Source organism: Saccoglossus kowalevskii, chromosome 12, assembly GCF_978046115.1.
Source record: "Saccoglossus kowalevskii chromosome 12, keSacKowa6.1, whole genome shotgun sequence".
NCBI classification, from domain to species: domain Eukaryota; kingdom Metazoa; phylum Hemichordata; class Enteropneusta; family Harrimaniidae; genus Saccoglossus; species Saccoglossus kowalevskii.
The window spans coordinates 30,505,723-30,514,967 of NC_140652.1; the positions used below are offsets into that span (position 1 = coordinate 30,505,723).

Consider the following 9,245-nt stretch of genomic DNA (forward strand, 5'->3'; position numbering starts at 1 on the left):
TAGCACACAAATATTAGCACTTTCTAAGCTTTCTTTAAATAAAAAATCATGAATTGGTATATAATAATCAATGAAAAGCCATTTCTTTGATAATACTGTCATACTATTTCAAAGTCATGCATAATATACTCTATCCAATATAATTTTGATATATTATAGGACACAATTATTGCTCTAGATGCCCTGGTTAAGTATTCAGCAGCAGCTAGAAATGTGATTGAGACACCGGTACACATGAATTGCACAATAACAAAAGAAGCTGATGATGCCTATAACGAAGTAATTCCTTTAAATGATGAAGAATCCATGGTACAGTACATTAGAGAAGTACATAATATTGTTATCATCTTTCAAATTAGTGTAGCCGTACACACAAGTGATAAGCTTTCCGCAAACTTCAATTCCAAAATTGCATCTACTAGGTACGTGTCGGTGGCAAGCTGTATGTTGAAATTACTGGAAAGGATATTGGAAATCTACAAGTGAAAGTTAAGTATAACACGCAGGCTCTTTATGCAGAAACGTGTGCATTTAACATCACCGTGAATGTGGTAGAACAACGCCTATGTAGAAAAGAAAACACACTCAGTAATTCGGCCATCCAATTGACTGTTTCTGTAAGGTAATTGCATTTTATTTTATCACTGTAATAATTATATAATGACAAAATCTGTGTAATCACATAATCTCAAATTATTTATCAATTACAATGTATATTACAAAATTTTTTATTTGTCGTTTTGGCTATCAAACAAATAAGAAATAATACAAATATGAATTTTTGTGTTGATGTACTGGTTTTCCTGTTTTACATTGACTTTATTGCGTTAGGGGGTTGTCGTATTACGGATTGCAATACACTTTATTATGTCGGCTAAGCATAATGCAATCAACACAAACCTCTTTTTTATTCATTGTAGTAACGTGGTTCAGTGACCCTAATCTGATTTTTTTATTTTATTCCTCCAAAGTTACCTGAAAAGATACTATTAAAATTTAGAAGAATGTGGAGAATGTGCTGATCCCATGATGTGTGGGAAATACACCTTATCAATGGGAAATTGTTCAATCAGATCATGGACGGACTATGAAATATAGGTTTACGATGTCAGCGAACTATGAGATATATATTATGATTATTGATTTGTATAATTAGTGTTCTATACTCCTGTGTATATATAGATACAATTTTTGTTATTTGAAATTGTGAATAAATGAAACAATTCACAGAAATCAGTATTTAAAATATAAAACAAAAAGCTATTTTATTATTTTTCAGACTGTTATTTTATTACTTTTCAGGTACAACAAACCTGGCAGTCGATGCTGGACTGTTTTCAGGATTTGAGCCAATCAAAACGCATTTGGAGAAGTTGAATCAATTTTGAATGTCTGATAATATATAATCGTGAACAACCTTAAAAGTGGCGGACAGTCAATCTTTACATATTGTTTCATTGTGCAATTAAATATGGCCAAATGGTTATTTCAAAGTCATATCTCTGGCATGGCTTGACTGTGACGTGGAAACACTCACACAATATTTGTTTCATACTTTAGTTCTACAAGTCTGATTCTGAAATAATACAACTAGTTTTATTAACAATTTCAGTTTTTTTACAGATGAAAGATAATGAGGCGCCATTCCAAAGTTACGACATCAACAAACGTTCGGTTATATTCTACATTGATCAGGTAATACATCCTTGTTTATTAATCTTCGTCTGTCCGTACCTGGAGACTAAAGATTGGGTTTCGTCTGTTTAGCCACTCAAAGTCATTGTCAAATATGAATGTCAAACTATTTGAAATAATATATAGTATATATTTCATAAATCAAAATCTGGCGGCTAATTTAAATAAACAAACATGTACCCTGGACAAACAATATACAACCTGTAATGGCGTATTGGTGTGTGTCAGTGATATCAGTTTTTGACTCCCATGTGCGAAGCACAAAATGGGAGTCTTTGCAGTTAGTGTGTCTGTATGTGTGTATGTGTGTATGTGTGTGTGTGTGTATGTGTGTCCGACTGTTCCACTGCTATCTCAAGAACCATACATCGGTTTTTGATGAAACTTGGTGCATAGATGCTCTGGGCCAATGCGCAGATTTGATTAAGTTTTGGTAAAAATCCATGCTCATTAATTACCTAATTTGCATGATAATTAGCTAATTTTTAGCTGTTCTATGACTGTTCCACTGATATCTAAAGAACCACTCATTGGATTTTGATGAAACTTGGTACATAGATGCTCTGGACATATACGCAGATTTGATTAATTTTTGGTAAAAATCCGTGCATAGTAAATACCTAATTTGCATGATAATTAGCTATTTTTGAGTGGTTCCATGACTGTTCCACTGATATCTAAACAACCACTCATTGGATTTTGACGAAACTTGGTACATAGATGCTCTGAACTAATGCTAGGTTTTGATTAGTTTTTGGTAATAATCCGTAGATACTAATTACCTAATTTGCATAATGATTAGTCAATTTTCGGTTTGTCCACTGATATCTCAAGTACTAATCATCACATTTCAATGAAACTTGGTACATAGATGTCATACGACACTGCACAGACCTCATAGTTTTTATGGTAATATCAGTACATATTAATTACCTAATTTGCATAATTAATTAATTTTCAGCATTTGATATAAGTAGTTAGCATTACATTTCAATGAAACTTGGGACTTACATACTCAAGGACTATGCAGAGATTGATTGTTTTCGATAAATATTTGTGCATATTAATCACCTAATTTGCATAATTAGTTAATTTTCAGCTTTTCCACGGGTATCTCAAGTACTAATCATCGCATTTCAATGAAACTTGGTACATAGATCTTTTAGGACTATGCAGAGACCTGATTAGTTTTAGGGTAAATAATTGTGCATATTAATTACCTAATTTGCATAATTAATTTTCAGCTTTTCTACTGATATTTAAAGTACTAATCATCACATTTCAATGAATCTAGAATTATGCAGACCCAATTAGTTTCCGGTAAATATTTGTGCATATTAATCACCTAATTTGCATAATTAACCAACTTTCACACTGATATCTCAGGTACTATACATCACATATCAATGAATGTACATGGATGCTGTAGGACAATAGACAGACCTGAATAATTGTGGGTTAAAATCTGTACATATTAATTACCTAATTTGCATAATTAACCAATTTTAAGCTTTCACACTGATATCTAAAGTACCGTAAAAACTCCAAAATTTCGGCCGGTTTTAAATAATTGGTGTTAGAAATGTGACGTGTTTTTAGAGTCAATATTAAGGTGCATTTTCGGACGGTCGGATTTTTCAGAATAGAAATCAGCAAAAAAAATGGGGATGATAGACAGTGTGCTTCATTAGTTTTTAAAAAGTGCAATGTCCGTCAATTGACGTAAACTTCCTCATGTTTCACGGTAAAAGCAAAGGTCGTGGCTGAGTTGTAACTCAAAATCTAAACAAAGTCATCAATCAGTGAGTATTATGACAAGTAAAACAAAACATCAAGACGCGGAGAAGAGGTCAGCACAAAACTAATAGGTCAAAAGACAAAGCTGTCTGCACTACCTAGGAAAACTTGCGAATGTTCGAAGTACAGGTACCCATTGGACAAAAGATACATGGAAGTTTAGCAAACGATCTCCCCGACCCAGTGCAATGTATCCGGTTAGAATCAAAGCTCACGTGTCCCTTATTTGAGGGACCAAATTCTGCCGTAAATTCGCCCTTGGATTAAAAAATAAAATGGGATTTAAGAAAATAAAATGGGACTTCTAAGGTGTATTTTGGCGTCATTTTTCGGACATTTCAATCAATCCTGCCGGCTAAAATAGAGTCTAAGTTTTACCGTAGTCATTGACGTCTGTCTATTCAAGAGTACACGTGTATGATTTTCATCGTGACTAGCGTGAGCGGGTAAGCTTCCTTTCGATAATGAGCTGTTATCACTGTGAACAATGTTAAATTATTCTTCAGATGACCAGTTTATTTTTTAAAAACAACTAATTTTTTTATTTAAAAAAAATCATGCCGTTTTCGCATCAAAATCCAACCCAAAATATCGTACTACAACATCAATCTCTTCCGCATTGCGTTCAATAACATTAACATGTTTAAATAAGCTATGGTAATTTAAACACGTTGGCATCATCCAGCTTTTTGATTGGTTAATTAGCGATTAGACCTATTTGACCTAAGAGAACATGGCGGATATCCTACAGCATCAAACGTTTATACGAGACCGGAATCATTCGCTTACGATGAAACTAAGTTGACTTTTATTTGTATTTCATAACCATTCAACAAATTTATTTTGTGTACATTATTATAATCACTACTGAGTACAGTAATAATCAACAATTCAGAAACGCAGCATGCCGAGATTTTTGTGTTCGTTTTTATTTGAAACTTCGTTTATTTAGAATATATTTTCGTTACCAATAAAATAAAAATATCTCAGTCAATCAGAAACCCGGATTCATGCCTTTGAGAAAGGTCCCGTTTGAACGCTCACATCGGTTTTTTTTTGTTTGGGGGAAAACTAAAACTGGTCGCAATTTTCGAATAAGAATGAGTCGGCAATTTTTAGTGGAGTCGAAAATTTGGAGGTAAATAAAACAGCGAAACCCGGCAAATAAATAGGCGACCGAATTTTTAGAGGGGTCGAAATTTTGGAGTTTTCGCGGTACTAATTATTCCATTTCAATGAAACTTAGTACAAAGATGCTCTAGGACAATGTACAAACCTAATTAGTTTGGGGTAAAAATCTGTTCATATTAATTCCCTAATAAGCATAATAATTCATAATTTTTTGGTTCTAATCACATTTCAATTAAACTTGGAGACATAGATTTTCTGTTACATTGCGCAGACCTCATTAGTTTTACACTCAAATCTGGTCATATTAATTTTGTGATTTGCATAATTAGTTTTCAGCTAAGTAATTTCGAATTATATTTAATGTGTCTCCAACACTCTCAGCACATGGGAGTTCTTTCTAAGCTTTCTTTGATTTAAGTTATCCTCAGTTATTACCAATTATATAGAGATCGGCAGAATTAGTGTTTCTTGAAAATGTTTATCAGTTCTCCTTTGTTAATACAATAATTTTTATGGATGTAAGTAAGATATAGTGTTGCAGGCTGGGTCGGCGTTTGTCCAACATGGCTGCTTTTTAAAGTTGGCATTAGTGCGCAAACCATTCGTGTGGGATTACAGGCCAAGGTGGCCAAGGTTTTTAACCATAGCTTTTGCTTGGTATCTGAGCTGTGAGTTCCAGGCCATGCGGAATACTTTCATTCATCTACTGAATATCTATTATTAGAGTATTAATTTTCAGCGATAATGATTGATTGAACACACACCTTGCTTGTTTATTTGTAAACATAAATCACAATGAGAGCAATTTGTAAGGCACTAGTCTGTAAATAAAGAGGGGTTCACGTCTGAATGTAAGTCTGACACAGTCCATTGTTCGAACTATATATGTCTTGTTTGTAACTATATATGTCTTAAGTTTATATAACTCTGACATGAGTTTTTATACTTGGTAATACAACCTAGATTTTACTTGCCACCCACACCCCAACCCCGTCTTTCTTTTCGAATTATGGCAATAAGTTTGGGGAAAAAGCCATGTATAATTGGAACATGGGCTGATCTCCTCGTCATCCATTTGCACATGCCGCGGGACAAGTTCAATGTTCAAAAATGCGTTCGACTAAATGTGCCTTGTTTTATTCAATGGTTACATTTGGCAACACTGGTAATAGACGACGTCATTGTCAATTGAAAGCATTTGATTGTGACTATAAATATATGGCGGATGCTACATATGGGACAGAGTGTGTAATAGTTTGGTTTAACGTCTTTCTCTCGTTAATTTATTTTAGATAACAAACCTGGCCGATGTTACAATTCAATTTGTAGGGAAGATTCAACCAGTTGCGGTAAAGGTATATGACTATTATTCACCAGGTAAGTTGAGCTATGTATAGTAAATGCATATGTTGATTCACAATTGTGCATTTTTTTGTATTCACACGGTGAAAAGAGAATTGAGAATGTAATAATGTCATGGTGTTTATGTTTTATAAATTTGCATTATCAAGGTTATTTCATTTTCAGTCTGTTATTATATTTCCAGATGTACAATGCACCAAGTTTTATCAGGCTGAAGAAGGAAGTGCACTACTTGACACTTTGTGCGAAGGTTACATATGTGTCTGTGCTGAAGGTTCGTACCATACATCATAGTGTATATGCTCTCAAACATAAATAGAAAGAACAGGACAGTTTATTTTCAATACTTTATTAATGTTTTTGATACAAAAATAATTTATTGCTGGTAAAATAATTGCATTCATTTCTAGCTCATAAGAAATAATTTATGTCACAAGTTACAATGATAATACTACATCCACTAAACAAATATACAATAGTTCAAAAAGAATGAATTTGTGTATAACCACGTGACCTCACCTAATATATTATATTCATATGTATAAATGGCAGGGAAATGTGGTAAATGCTTAGATAAACAAGCTATTGGAACATTGGAGAATAAAGGCGATTTAGTCGAAAAGGCATGTCACGACTTGGGCTATGGTAAGTTGATTAACATACATGGTGTTTTTTAAATGACAAAACATATTTCTCCACTTCGCCATCCACTCAAGCAACCAATTAAAAGATTGAAAGACGCGCTATGACAGGTAGCTGGCCAATTCGATACTGTACGTGTTCACCAGTTTGAGTCACATACGCAGACATGTTTACTTTGATTTCACCATCGATTTGCCCAGTCAAGTATGTTGTGTTATTAACCTAACCAACCATTTGTCCTTTAATGAGTATGCAAGTATTTAAATTCGGTTGAAATATTTACATTAAAGCTTAAAATTGAGCACGCACAAGTTGTTGGCCTCGTAGACTAAATGAAGTTATTTAGTGATTAGTTACTTCTTGTTCTGGAAATTAATTGTTTTTGTAATTTTTTCATGCATACAACAATATAACAACATAATAGTATAATGTTTACTTTCCAGCATTTAAGATATATGTATTGAATGTGAAGTTTGAAAACGGATGGGAACATATCACTGCCATAATTGAAGTCATAGCTAAACACGGTATGTTTGTCTCCTAAGTACAATAGTTTAAGTTGTACAAACGTTACGTGTGCTTGCATGTATGTCACGTGTGATCTGAGGAGATTTTGAGGACAAAGATTACAGTTCACAAATATGCAAACATGACGCCTAAAGATGTTGTGTGTTTATTAATATTAAAGAAAGCTAGCGCCGGTACTGTCAATTTGTTTGATTTATAATTCTTGAGCCAAACAAAAAAAAGTTATTAAATATATAACACATGCCATATATAATTATGCTGTAGACAGTTTGTAGTAAGCTGGGTACCAACAACCACTACTTGCAATGGAATGGAATTTTAAAGTTGCATTCCCATTAAGCTAATATATGAGGTACTATCCCATGAATATTATATGCACCATCAAATGCTGCAACTTATGGAGCATATTTACAATGTAGTGGCAAGTGATGAACTTAATAATATAATAATACTTTGTATCTTGTTTTGACAAAATAGAAATGTTATGTATATTTGAATCCATCCAGACAACTGGCATTTTTTAACAATTTCAGAGCAGTATCATAAATGAAGCTTACGTATAACTGTGCCTGCGATTGATTATATAATCATAAAATTTGAAGAAATTCATTTCTATAACGGCTTGTTTAACCTCAATTTTGGAGCCATCTACTCTAGATATCCATTTCCCCCACAATAAGGCACATTGTTTGTGGTGATTATGACAGTACAAATAATTGTTCTCAATTAATGTTCTGAATTTTAATTATAATAAAATGAAAAACGCGATAATAAATCAAGTTATAATATTTATTCGCTTTTTACAATCAGCAATTGAACTTAAAACTATCCTTTTCAAATTCGCATATTTGTTTTAGTCAGAAACATCCGAATTTGTATATTCGTAGGTTTAAACAAAACATTACAGATTGTTGATTTCAAACAGTGTAAATTACCGTACCTTTAAACGGTTTAGATTGTCATCATAGATCGAAAACTTGTTGCGTTATTAGATTGCGTTAACAGTGAAAATGATCAACTTTATAATAATAAATTTATATTGTAATTGTAAAAATAAAAATGAATACAATTTCATTCTTGATAGGCATCGAAGATGTGTCCATTAATGATCAAATACATATCTGGAAGAGTTCCACCTGTGAATGTCCTAAAATCGAACCCGACGTCAGCTATTTCATTATGGGAAGAGATCCTGTATCATTTGAAGATGAAAATGGCTTTGAAAGGTTGGTAATTCGTTATTGATTATACAGCTCATATTAAAATAGTGTGTTACTATGTCACCGTAACGCCATAAGTTACAGCGTCCCATAATTTTGCGGTATTTTACGGGGTATTTTCATCCTACCATATTAGAAAACACGAATTGCAAATATGGAAAGAGTACGCACGTAAGTGTCCTCTAATAATAAAAAAAAAACATGGCTACCACCAGGGTTTGGCTGGTCTCCACACTAAGAAGTTTGCTGATTCTGTTCTAAATATTTCGGCATTCCCTTGATGTATCCTTCGATTGGAAGTAAAAGATGTATAATAATAAGGTTAATACGAGAATACCTCACTTCGAGGTATTGCGATGGGTTAAATTTGATGTCTTTAATCCCTTCATTTAGGTTCCCGGGATTCGGACATTCTCCACGTTGTACTTAAAAAACACCAGAAGCTGAATTCAGTTCACATTCAATTCTCCAACTGCCCCATGGCCCATTCGCCAAGACAGCTTCAAACCAGTTTTATTAACTTCTCAACTCTTAGCCAATTACAATGGAGTATGAAGACTACAAGGCGTTGCCTCCAATCATTCAGCCAATCACACGAAGTTTTTAACACGTCATAACACAATTGATTAATCGTAACTATATTAGGAAAACTACTACCGTACTGTCAGCCAGCCGTATTCAGTGATTGTCATGGCAACTACCAACAAGCAGAAATATATAAATCATGACAGTATCCTCGTAATAACCTCATATTATTATTACCTTTTACACAATAAATAGATAAAAGTGTGTCATTGTAGAAACATCAACAAGTCTATCTAATACAATTTATTCACAGTGGTTGATGTGTGACTTATCAACCAATATTTC

At 33.3% G+C, this 9,245-nt stretch overlaps 1 long non-coding RNA gene across 1 annotated transcript; it reads left to right on the forward strand.

Annotated features, from left to right (window-relative positions):
- The first annotated feature begins 5,950 nt into the window (after positions 1 to 5,950).
- On the forward strand, positions 5,951 to 6,258 carry LOC144350430 (uncharacterized). Its single transcript, XR_013420244.1, has 2 exons — positions 5,951 to 6,000; positions 6,170 to 6,258. It is a non-coding gene; the product is annotated as an uncharacterized LOC144350430 (long non-coding RNA).
- The last annotated feature ends 2,987 nt before the right edge of the window (positions 6,259 to 9,245 follow it).